Below are 13,607 nucleotides of genomic sequence, written 5' to 3'. Positions count from 1 at the left end.
GGTTAGGTACGCGTCATAATTGTAAGTGCTGCGTAAAGTTCCTGTGCCATCAACATCTGCGTAATTAGGAGGGAGATAACCGCTGGGGATGGCAACTGCTCCATCAAACAACAGTCTGGGCTTTCTCCTGCGACAAAACCTCAAACCCAGAATGATGATGATGAAAGTCAGAAAAAACGTGGACACAGACACCAGCGCGATGATCAGATAAGAGGTCAGTTTGGAATTGCTCTCATTATAAGACAGATCCTTCAGTTCTGGCACCTCAGCCAAGTTATCAGAAATAAGTAAATACATGGAACAGGTGGCAGACAGAGAGGGCTGTCCGTTATCTTTCACTGCCACTACAAGGTTCTGTTTCATGCTGTCAGATTCAGAAATGTCCCGCTGTGTCCTGATCTCTCCGCTGTGGACACCAATAGTAAAAAGTCCCGAATCAGTAGATTTGACTATTTGATAGGACAGCCAGGCGTTCTGTCCGGAGTCCGCGTCCACCGCGATCACTTTGGACACCAGAGAGCCTCCGTGTGCAGCTTTGGGGACCAGCTCGGTCATGAAGGAATTGCCCTCCGGGGAGGGGTACAGGATCTGAGGAGAGTTGTCATTCACATCTGAGATGAACACACTCACGGTCACGTTGCTGCTTAGAGGAGGAGAACCGTTGTCTCTGGCCATCACGTGGACTTTAAAACTCCTGAACTGTTCGTAATCAAACGACCTCACAGCGTGGATCACACCCGTGTCTCCGTTCACAGACAGATAAGAGGACACCGGGGCACCGTTCACCTCACCAGCTAACAGAGAATAAACCACTGTACCGTTCTGTCTCCAGTCGGGGTCTCGAGCACTAACGGAACATAACGTGGAGCCAGGTTTGTTATTCTCACTCACATATGCGCTGTACGACTGTTCCTCAAACACAGGTGGGTTGTCGTTGATGTCAGCTACAGATAACTGAACACTTTTAGTCGACGACAGAGGTGGGGAGCCCTCGTCAGTGGCAGTGATTGTAATGTTGTAATCGGACACTAGTTCGCGGTCCAGTTGTCCTGTGGTCACCAGAGAATAATAGTTTTTAATAGAAGGAACCAACTTAAAGGGGACACCCTGCTGGATGGAGCAGCGGACCTGTCGGTTATTCTCAGAGTCTCTGTCCTGCACGTTAATGATGCCCACCTCTGTACCAGGTGGGGCGTTCTCAGGTATGGGGTTAGACAATGATTTCAGATTTATAAATGGTGCATTGTCGTTCTCATCAGTTATATCAATAATAACTTTTGCTTCTGAAGACAGGCCATAACCGTCTTTTGCTTCAACAGGCAATTCGTATTTCGACCCCTCTTCATAATCGATATCACCTGTAACAAGAATTTCTCCAGTTTTGGGATCAAGTGAAAAAAGCTTTTCTAATTTATCAGAAGGTCGACTAAATTCATAAGTAACCTCTCCATTAACGCCCTCATCTGCATCTGATGCGTTTACTCTGATAACTGGAGTTTTCAGTGGTGAGTTTTCCGGTATACTGGCTCTATATACGGCCTCTGTGAACACGGGGGCGTTATCATTAGCATCAAGAACAATTACGTGTATGACCACTGTCCCCGATTTCCGAGGGGAGCCACCATCCATGGCTGTGAGCAGTAATTTCATTTCCTGCTTCTCTTCTCGGTCTAACTCCGTATCTAAAACCAGCTCACCGTATTTACTGCCAGAACTTGTCGTCTGAATGCTGAACACAAAGTGAGCGTTTTCTTGTAAAATGTAGCTTTGAACGGAATTTTGACCTACATCTGCGTCATGTGCTCTATTAATGCGATACCTGGCTCCTTTGTCCGCTGATTCTCTAATTTCCAGCTTTATAATATCTTTCGGAAAGATTGGCGCATTGTCGTTTATGTCCTGCACCTGCAGGGACAACCGGTGCAGCTCCAACGGATTCTCTAACAGCAAGTCGAATTTGAGAACACACGAAGGCCTTTCTCCACAGTGCTCCTCTCGGTCTATTCTCTCCGCAACGAATAAATCTCCGCTTCTCTGGTTTATTCCACAATACTGTCTTTCGCTTCCTTCCAAGTCAACACGAGGTTTTCGAGCAGACAGTCGACCAAGATCCAGCCCGAGATCTTTAGCGATATTTCCAATAACAGATCCGCGTTTCAGCTCCTCTTGTACGGAATAGCTCAGATCTCCGTTTGCGTATTGCGCCATAACAAAGAGAAACACAAAACTGAGGCTTTGACAAAGACTTCGGCTCTGCATCATCCTGAGAAAGCACTAAACAGTTTAAAACACGCTATTTGAACCCTTAAGAAATACGTCCCTAGATCAGTATATGAGCCTTTCAAGCAACTGTCGATGCTGTTGATGACTAGATAAAGCAGTGTGCTCGTTCTGATGGGTGGTGTGCAACATGGGTTCAACACTAAGTCCATAGCTGGTGTATAGTGACACCGTGAGTGCAAAGGATATATAATAATATCAGAAAGTATTTTTAAATGCCTTTTCTGTTGTTGTTTTTGTTGTTGTTGTTGTTTTTGTTGTTGGTGTTTTTTTTTTTGACAAAGTGGTTGTTCAAAAGTAAACTTTAATAAAATCGTAAGAAAGTGTAATAATGCGCTATTTTTTATTTTTCTTTGTTATTTATTTATTTATTTATTTATTTATTTTGTGCTATATGTTTAATTCAACGGAGATGCTCATATCATGTGTTACAAGGTTTTGAAAATAATGTCTCTCTAAGGTGGTCCTTCTAAAGAATGCGATAATCATAGAAAACTTTGACGTGCGATACAACATTTTCAGCAGATCATTTCCTCTAGTTTTAATGTAAGGCATTTCAAAATCACATCGAAGTCAAAAACTCTCCAACCTTCTTTAACACTTTCTCTCTCTATGTCTTGCAACAATTTTTCTTTCCCTTTCTCCCCCCCAAAAAAGTTCCAATAAATTTCCAATGACAAGTTTAAAAAAAATGTTTAACCGATATCACCGAAGGCCACGACTATGACCTAACAGATAATTAAAATGAGTGATAAATTTCAAACTGACCTAAACGAGGGCTATTTTGGTGTTTATGTTTCACTCCGTATAAAACGGTAAAGGAGATGTTTACATTATGATTCCTGAGGGATCTTAAATAGTAACAGACAATTATAAACATTCAGAAAAGCGCGGTTAACGGCGTAGAAAACAAAATAGACATGTAATACTTCAGTTACAGACGCTTAAACACTAGGCCGCCGATAACCATTTTACTTTAGTCACTCCAATGATATGATCTGTTTTCCTAATAATAAAAGGTAATTTATTTAAAAGACAAACTGCAACACAATAAATGAGGCACATATGTGTTGGTGAAAATAACTTCACTGTAATCTAAAGTGTTTTCAAAATGGAAAACAAATCTAAAAATCCAGAAAGTTTTTCCTGAATATTAATACCACGCGCAGCCAGTTCAGTTTGTTCAGCAACAAGGTCAGAGACAGGATGAAGAAGCGGATATAGTGCTCAAAAGTTTAAACCAGAGAAAACGCAATAAGCTAAACAGTTTTACTGAAGAGAATTAAAATAATAAAGTATATAATTAATTAGTAATGAACTATCACATCACGCACATTTAGAACACGTGAAAGACACAGTGAAGCGTGCCCAAACTGCTAACGGAACTTACCCAAGGAATTTTTGTTTACTCTGGCATGTGATATGTTACTTAAAATAAATATTTTAAAAAGCGCAAGAAAAATAGATTGATTGTGTTCATAAAAGTACTTTCTGCATCGCTGCAAGACTGTGAGGAAGACAGAAAATGAATGTAAAACGCCTGTTCCTACCTCTGGTGAAGGATTGCAGTCGCCGAATACATCACCAAAGTCTGATGGACTTTTCTTCAGAGTCTGGTCAGCAGGCAGCGTGTTGTCATTGTACGATGTCACAAACTTAAAGTCACTGGTTCTAGAACCTGTGGTCAGGTACGCGTCATAATTATAAGTGCTGCGTAAAGTTCCTGTGCCATCAACATCTGCGTAATTAGGAGGGAGATAACCGCTGGGGATGGCAACTGCTCCATCAAACAACAGTCTGGGCTTTCTCCTACGACAAAACCTGAAGCCCAGGATGATGATGATAAAAGTCAGGAAAAAGGTGGACACAGAAACCAGTGCGATGATCAGATAAGAGGTCAGTTTGGAATTGCTCTCATTATAAGACAGATCCTTCAGTTCTGGCACCTCAGCCAAGTTATCAGAAATAAGTAAATACATGGAACAGGTGGCAGACAGAGAGGGCTGTCCGTTATCTTTCACTGCCACTACAAGGTTCTGTTTCATGCTGTCAGATTCAGAAATGTCCCGCTGTGTCCTGATCTCTCCGCTGTGGACACCAATGGTAAAAAGTCCCGGATCAGTGGATTTGACTATATGATAGGACAGCCAGGCGTTCTGTCCGGAGTCCGCGTCCACCGCGATCACTTTGGACACCAGAGAGCCTCCGTGTGCAGCTTTGGGGACCAGCTCGGTCATGAAGGAGTTGCCCTCCGGGGAGGGGTACAGGATCTGAGGAGAGTTGTCATTCACATCTGAGATGAACACACTCACGGTCACGTTGCTGCTGAGAGGAGGAGAACCGTTGTCTCTGGCCATCACGTGGACTTTGAAATTCCTGAACTGTTCATAATCAAACGACCTCACAGCGTGGATCACACCCGTGTCTCCGTTCACAGACAGATAGGAGGACACCGGGGCACCGTTCACCTCACTAGCTAACAGAGAATAAACCACTGTACCGTTCTGTCTCCAGTCGGGGTCTCGAGCACTAATGGAACATAAAGTGGAGCCAGGTTTGTTATTCTCACTCACATATGCGCTGTACGACTGTTCCTCAAACACAGGTGGGTTGTCGTTGATGTCAGCTACAGATAACTGAACACTTTTAGAAGAGGACAGAGGTGGAGAGCCCTCGTCAGTGGCAGTGATTGTAATGTTGTAATCGGACACTAATTCGCGGTCTAGTTGCCCTGTGGTCACCAGAGAATAATAGTTTTTAATAGACGGAACCAACTTAAAGGGGACACCCTGCTGGATGGAGCAGCGGACCTGTCGGTTATTCTCAGAGTCTCTGTCCTGCATGTTAATGATGCCCACCTCTGTACCAGGTGGGGCGTTCTCAGGTATGGGGTTAGACAATGATTTCAGATTTATAAATGGTGCATTGTCGTTCACATCAGTAATATCAATAACAACTTTTGCTTCTGAAGAAAGGCCATAACCGTCTTTGACTTCAACAATTACTTCGTATTTCGACCCCTCTTCATAGTCGATTTCACCTGTAACAAGAATTTCTCCAGTTTTCGGATCAAGTGAAAAAAGCTTTTGTAATTTATCAGAAAGTCGACTAAATTCATAAGTAACCTCTCCATTAACGCCCTCATCTGCATCTGATGCGTTTACTCTGATAACTGGAGTTTTCAGTGGTGAGTTTTCCGGTATACTGGCTCTATATACGGCCTCTGTGAACACGGGGGCGTTATCATTAGCATCAAGAACAATTACGTGTATGACCACTGTCCCTGATTTCCGAGGGGAGCCACCATCCATGGCTGTGAGCAGTAATTTCATTTCCTGCTTCTCTTCTCGGTCTAACTCCGTATCTAAAACCAGCTCACCGTATTTACTGCCAGAACTTGTCGTCTGAATGCTGAACACAAAGTGAGCGTTTTCTTGTAAAATGTAGCTTTGAACGGAATTTTGACCTACATCTGCATCTTGTGCTGCATTAATGCGATACCTGGCTCCTTTGTCCGCTGATTCTGTAATTTCCAGCTTTATAATATCTTTCGGAAAGATTGGCGCATTGTCGTTTATGTCCTGCACCTGCAGGGACAACCGGTGCAGCTCCAACGGATTCTCTAACAGCAAGTCGAATTTGAGAACACACGAAGGCCTTTCTCCACAGTGCTCCTCTCGGTCTATTCTCTCCGCAACGAAAAACTCTCCGCTTCTCTGGTTTATTCCACAATACTGTCTTTCGCTTCCTTCCAAGTCAACACGAGGTTTTCGAGCAGACAGTCGACCCAGATCCAGCCCGAGATCTTTAGCGATATTTCCAATAACAGATCCGCGCTTCAGCTCCTCATGTGCAGAATAGCTCAGATCTCCGTGTGCGTATTGGATTATATCAAAGAGGAAAAAAAAGCAAAGGCTTTGACAAACACGCTGTCTGTGCGCCATCCTATGACAGCACTACAGAAGTTAAAACACGTTAATTTAAATCTTTAAAAACAAGTCACTGGATCAGTATATTTCTATTTTTTGTCGCTGGTATTGTAGACTGCAGAAAATAGAATGGTCGAACCCACTGATGGGTGGTGTGCAAAGTAGGTTGAAATTCTCCTGCTTTGCTGGTCTATAGTGACACCCTGAGCATGAATAGCACATAACAGTTTTGGAGAAAAGTTTTTGCTTGATCCGTGAAGATATCATTTCTCTTTTATACTTTAACAAAAACATTTCAACGCGGGTATTCAAACACAGCTGTATGAAGGCAGGATTCTGTAATTTTTTCTTCACTACTCTTTATGTGACTTTTTTTTCATTGATGTTTAAAGGCTCCATTAAATTGCATTATCTCTCATCCGAATCAAAACTTTGAAAACACACAAAATGCTTCGTATATTTTTCCACGCATCATTTACATTTTGGCTGCATTTTTAACATTTTGCCGTTGCTTGAAAGTCAGTCTTGGTTTTCCTGTTTAAGTCTCCCTAAATAGTCTGGATAACTTTTAGAATTTTGTCTTGAGACGCACAAAAACCCTGCCCTTAACTTATACGAAGACCATTAAAGAAACATTAATTCACTAAAAATATGCAATGAATAATAACAGAAAATAACAAAGAACCAAACCAGTGCTTTCAGTGTTTCAGTAAAATATGTCAATACAAGCATTACCTCAGTTACCACGAGATTTAAGATAAAGGAGGGATATTACTACTTCTTTCATGAAGAAACAACTTCTATAAATATGTACAATTCGCTACCGATAGTCATGTATAACGTGAATTGTCACTATGTGACCACAAACATTTTTATCCGGTTACACTTGTGATTCTACTTTTCCTTATTTTTAATCATACTTAGGAATAGATGTGATGTCATAGCAAAATCTTGTTAGGAAAATGGAACACACGTCTCCATAAAAACAAATGAAACTGTTAAACTGTAGCCTAAAAATTAAAAAATAATTAAAAAGTTATACATAAAACATAGCAGCATAGCAGCGCATTCCCCATGAAAATACGTCACAAGAGGAAACAAAAGGTTCAGCCCCAAGGATAGCATGGACTAGGCCTGCTCAGCACCAAGGACAGAGACACAGAGTACCAGCTGCATGTCGGCTCCAAAGACACAGACAAGGGCAACTGATAAACTCATCGCAAAGTGGAAAAACAGCAATTCCAACCGCCTCTCTGCCTCTCGAACAGAAGAACAAGAAAAGTATTACAACTCTGACCCACGCTGGCTAACTTTAATTGAAACACAGATACTTTTGGCCAATTAAATAAACAAATAAACAATAAAACAAGACACCATAGACTGTGTTTCAAAGCTCTTGAGTCAACATGTACCAACAGTATAAGTTCAACGAAACCTGCCATTCATTAGACAGGTTTGTAGAATTGTTCTGTTGTCAGAAAACATATTTTACAAAAGTTATTCTTTTATTTATTGTTGTGATGGAACTGTCTAAAATATACTAAATGTCCTGCAGGAGATCTAAGATGATATGTGATGACAACAGAGGACATAGGCACGTGTGATAATCTGTTTAATACTGAAGGTGATAAGTAAGAACATTAGAGCATTTTTGGGATCTTTCCTCTAAGAAACCCTTAACAGCTTAACTGCCCAAGGGAATCTTTTGTTTGGCCTTTGAGCAAAATGAACAAAGAATGCCAAACCAAACTTTTCATTTAATACTATTCACTTTAATACTATCATACACATACTCAGAAACCTGTCAAGTAAAGAGTTCATTTTTTTAACTCTTCTATTGAATACGTTATGATGGACAGACCGTAACTCTCAAGAACATAACACCACACCATGTAAGTGTTAAGAAAATCAAGGTACAAGTACAAGATTAAAAACTAACAAGAAAAAACACGATCATATCAAGAAACAGAGGATTAACCTCAAGTGAAAGTATCTATTTTTTACTTGTACAGCGGTCTGTTTCTTATTTAAAAGCAAAGTTTAAGAACCACGTGCGAAAAAAACCTGCTCAGTATGAGTGTTTTATCAAAAAGAAAAAAGAAAATATTCAATTTCCTTAATTGGCAGAAGTATCACAGCCTCCAAACGCTTTGAAATTAACCAATATTTACAAGCTGTACAGTTATTGAAAATAGGACATGCGATATCTTCCTACCTTAGGAGACATATCGCCATCTCCAAACACATCTGTAAAGTCTGATGGACTTTTCTTCAGAGTCTGGTCAGCAGGCAGCGTGTTGTCATTGTATGATGTCACAAACTTAAAGTCACTGGTTCTTGAACCTGTGGTTAGGTATGCGTCATAGTTGTAAGTGCTGCGTAAAGTTCCTGTGCCATCAACATCTGTGTAATTAGGAGGGAGATAACCGCTGGGGATGGCAACTGCTCCATCAAACAACAGTCTGGGCTTTCTCCTGCGACAAAACCTCAAACCCAGGATGATGATGATGAAAGTCAGAAAAAACGTAGAGACAGACACCAGTGCGATGATCAGATAAGAGGTCAGTTTGGAATTGTTCTCATTATAAGACAGATCCTTCAGTTCTGGTACCTCAGCCAAATTATCAGAAATGAGTAAATACATGGAACAGGTGGCAGACAGAGAGGGCTGTCCGTTATCTTTCACTGCCACTACAAGGTTCTGTTTCATGCTGTCAGATTCAGAAATGTCCCGCTGTGTCCTGATCTCTCCGCTGTGGACACTAATAGTAAAAAGTCCCGGATCAGTGGATTTGACTATATGATAGGACAGCCAGGCGTTCTGTCCGGAGTCCGCGTCCACCGCGATCACTTTGGACACCAGAGAGCCTCCGTGTGCAACTTTGGGGACCAGCTCGGTCATGAAGGAATTGCCCTCCGGGGAGGGATACAGGATCTGAGGAGAGTTGTCATTCACATCTGAGATGAACACACTCACGGTCACGTTGCTGCTGAGAGGAGGAGAACCGTTGTCTCTGGCCATCACGTGGACTTTAAAACTCTTGAACTGTTCATAATCAAACGACCTCACAGAGTGGATCACACCCGTGTCTCCGTTCACAGACAGATAGGAGGACACCGGGGCACCGTTCACCTCACCAGCTAACAGAGAATAAACCACTGTACCGTTCTGTCTCCAGTCGGGGTCTCGAGCACTAACGGAACATAAAGTGGAGCCCGGTTTGTTATTCTCACTCACATATGCGTTGTACGACTGTTCCTCAAACACAGGTGGGTTGTCATTAATGTCAGCTACAGATAACTGAACACTTTTAGAAGAGGACAGAGGTGGAGAGCCCTCGTCAGTGGCAGTTATTGTAATGTTGTAATCAGATACTAGTTCACGGTCCAGTTGTCCTGTGGTCACCAGAGAATAATAGTTTTTAATAGACGGAACCAACTTAAAGGGGACACCCTGCTGGATGGAGCAACGGACCTGTCGGTTATTCTCAGAATCTCTGTCCTGCACGTTAATGATACCCACCTCTGTACCAGATGGCACGTTCTCAGGTATGGGGTTAGTTAGTGATTTCAAATTGATGGCTGGTGGGTTGTCATTGACATCAGTTATATCTATAACTACTGTACAATAAGAGGTAAGACCCGGTCCGTCCTTTGCTCTCACTCGCAGCTCTATTGAAGTCTCCGTTTCATAATCAAGTGACCCGATAACTTTTACCTCTCCTGTCTTATGATTCAGTGAAAACAAAGATGCATGCTCATCAGAGACATGATCGAAGTTATATGTAATATCACCATTTGGGCCAGTGTCTGCATCGGTTGCGCTCACTGTAACAACTACGGTATCTAAAAGAGAGTTTTCAGGCACACTGGCTTCATAAACGGCCTGGCTGAACACTGGGGCGTTATCATTAGCATCCAGCACAGTGATGTGAATAATCGCAGTACCTGATCTCTGAGGAGATCCACCATCTACAGCTGTAAGCACTAATTTCAGCTCTTTCGCTTTTTCTCGGTCTAGTTCTTTTAACAAAACCAATTCGGAATGTTTCCTTCCACTAACATCTGTATTTACATTAATGGTGAAATGCTCATTGTTTTGTAAATTGTACCGTTGCACAGCGTTTGTGCCTATGTCGGCATCGCGGGCTTCCGTAAGTAAAAATCTCTCTCCTTTGTCTGCCGATTCTCTTATTTCAAATGAAACCAGATCCTCACTAAACTCTGGCGCGTTATCATTTATATCTTGCACATGAATACTGATGCGATGAAGCTCTAAAGGGTTTTCCAGCACAAGCTCCTCTTTTAAAACACAGCTGGCTTTTTTACCACAAAGACTTTCCCTGTCGATCCTGTCACTGACAGTCAAATCTCCGGTGCTCAGATTAATGTCACAATACCTTTTATCGTCTCTGTCTGTGTCAATGCGGGCTTTACGCGAGGAAAGAGTCGCCATCCCAAGACCCAGATCTTTGGCGATATTCCCTATCACAAATCCGCCTTTCATCTCCTCTTCGATAGTGTAGCTCACGTCTCCATGGGCGAAATGCAAGGCCACGAAAAGGAAAACCACACAATAGCAATTCATAGCCAATCTTCCGTATACTGCACTTCCCATGATCGAATAAGGTTTAATCCTTTCCTGGAAAATTCCTTGAAAGTGATCAAAAATAGTGCTCTTTTTGAATATTCTAAATAATCCCAGCGTTTGCCTTTTGTAATGCCCTCAACCTAGACACGCTACACCAAAATAAGGCTTCGCAATGGCAGAAAAGAATAGATGAAGAATAGAGACCTCCTGTCTTTGTTGGTGCACAGTGACACCAAGAGTTTCGTTAAATTATAGCACTGCAAACCCAAACAAGAGGCCAGCTTCGAGTTATAACGCCCTTATTAATCAATAAAATTATTGACACTCTAGGGACTTCGGTGTTATTTGGTCATTCATACAGATTTCTTCTTTTTTCCTTTTCCACCTGTGGTGCGCCTTTCAATGAAATAATAAACCATATGTTAAACAAATCCATGTGTAATCCTGCAAAAGACAAGTAAGAGCTATAGTTGCTTACAAATTCAAACCGATACTAATCCATCTGCAAGGGCTGTTACTAAATCTATAGAAAGCAACTTGTGTGCACATGAGCCAAAATCAAAGACCTTAAGGAATAGTGGCAATATACTATATTCATTATCAACCATCTCTCAAGCACACTTCAAGGAAGACCTCTAGTATCCATTTCTACATCAGACATAAAATAAGTTCCTGAGAAATTAATAAAAGGGAACCACAAATATTGCCCTAATGTAAACTGCTTTACTTATTCAATCAATGCCTCACTTTTTTTTATTTTTTTAATCAATTTTGTGTATAGAAACATAAGACATTTGATTCAAAAATGCCAAAAACAAATATTATAAGTGATACCCTTGGATAATATACAGCAGAATCAAATTTAGTAGCTCAAGGATGTTCCATATAACTTGTTTCATTGAGTTTCTTTAACAAACAAGCTAAAATATCTCGACAAAGAACAATGACTTTCCACTATTACCATCGGAATAAGGTAATGCCTTAGAGAAACAAATATCTCACATAAAGTTTATGATTTGTGCGGGTATTAACTCTTACATCCACTTCTAAATTCAAGCAGGTAGGAATGAACTAAAGCTGTTGCCATGTGTATTCAAAAAATAAAAGACCGACAAGTTAGAGAAATACATCCTTATTTTTTGTAAATCTTAAATTACCAAGAGAGATTAGATCTTGTAATAATTTAAGTATCTTCTTTTCTCAGTAAACAAAGATTGTCTCACTCAAGGTCTGGTAATAACCTAATGTAAAAACACCAAGCATTAGACAGTAAAATAATGTCTGCAGGTCTGGGATGAGTTAAGACTTTTGTATGTTTGTTTTTTTTTCCCCCTGTGCTGTTAATGATGAAAACCTTCCTATGCAAGATTTTGGTGTAACATCATAACTTACCAGTTTATATGTATAAAAAAATAAACGTTTCACAACATCAAAGTATTATTTAACAGCACCAGTGCTATTCAGTGGTCTGAATGTCAGGGTTGGTCACTGAGTAGAAAAGGAAAAGCTGCTATTGAGAATTCCAACAGGGATTAACTTTCAGCATGTGATTTGAAATTATATTATTTAGCAGTTTGCATTGTCTTATAGTTCTCCAACCACCAGACAAGACTGTGCATTCTTAAAGTATTGCATGCTGATACTGGAATTATGCATTTGTTGTTTTTAATTTGTTCTCTTAGTTAGAGGTTACAGAATAGAGAAAAATATAGAGGAATACAATTATTGCACTTTATTTGTAGCATAAAACTATGAAAAACTAATGCACTGATAGTTCAGCTTCATCTGCATTGCAGTGATTAGTCATTTGGGTGAAAATTGAGACTTTACACAAAGTCAGGTAACACCACTGATAATGGCATCATTTTGACCCAACTCATTGTACCCTCAGAGGTCAGAACTTTTATGCACCTGCTGTTACAAAAGTGAATACTGGATGTCTGAGTAATCATCAAAAGCCAAATTTGGCATGTAAAGATTTTAAATTGGCAAGGCATAAAAACTACCCCTAAATATTTGCTATGAGTATTTATGCAGCCAATAGCAATAGTATACTGGGATAGTATTAAGGCCACTGGCCTGGAAACAAAAGACTTCGAAAGCCATTTTGAAGCTACTACAATATTTGATTGTATAGCCTAAGTTCAATTATATGACCACTGCATGGTGAGTTAGGTTATCAGACTAAATCAATGAGGACAATAGCACTATTTTGAAATGGCTGTTGCTGTATGTACATGTCATATATAACCAAGAAATGAAAAACTAGCACAACACCTAACATACTTTGTGGATCAAGAGCTATTTTTTTCTTCAGGGATGATCAAAGCATAAACAAATAGCTTTTAACTGGGTGGATTTCAAATAAATAAATACAGGGAGAGCCTATTTAAAACAACAGAGACCTTGTATTTGTAAAATCTTAACAAAACTTAACCCTTGAAAATAGATTTAGTATAGTGAAGATTAGGAATAATGCCTCAGTACTAGGAATCTACTTAAGAACATTATGCTATAAAAACATATATTGCAACATCAAATATTCAGTAATTTAAGAATGATTTCTCTCATATGTATTTGAAACCTGCACTTGCAAATAAGACTCTAATGTAGATGCATATTAAAAACTTGTCTCATAACCTCTTAACTTTCTGAGCAGAGAGGATATACAAAACATCAAATTAATAAACACCATGAAATGATTCCAGAAAAATATTCTAGAGGATCATCTAAATGGTTGTATAAAGTCAGAGAGTTCAGATCAATAGTGAAGTATAAAGATGTGTCATCAATGACAAAAATATAAC

The 13,607-nt window shown here is 40.3% G+C and overlaps 2 protein-coding genes across 13 annotated transcripts in view; both read right to left on the bottom strand.

The window, feature by feature from the left end:
* LOC113037327 (protocadherin gamma-A12-like) overlaps positions 1 to 13,607 on the bottom strand; it is a 98,786-nt gene that overhangs the window by 42,676 nt on the left and 42,503 nt on the right. The window lies entirely within an intron of this gene.
* The window catches only part of LOC113036849 (protocadherin gamma-C5-like), a 271,126-nt gene that overhangs the window by 224,718 nt on the left and 32,801 nt on the right, over positions 1 to 13,607 (bottom strand). The gene's annotated exons all lie outside the window — the stretch shown is intronic.

Source organism: Astatotilapia calliptera, chromosome 2, assembly GCF_964374335.1.
Source record: "Astatotilapia calliptera chromosome 2, fAstCal68.1, whole genome shotgun sequence".
In the NCBI taxonomy this organism is placed as follows: Eukaryota; Metazoa; Chordata; class Actinopteri; order Cichliformes; family Cichlidae; genus Astatotilapia; species Astatotilapia calliptera.
This window is presented reverse-complemented; position numbering and strand designations above follow the sequence as displayed.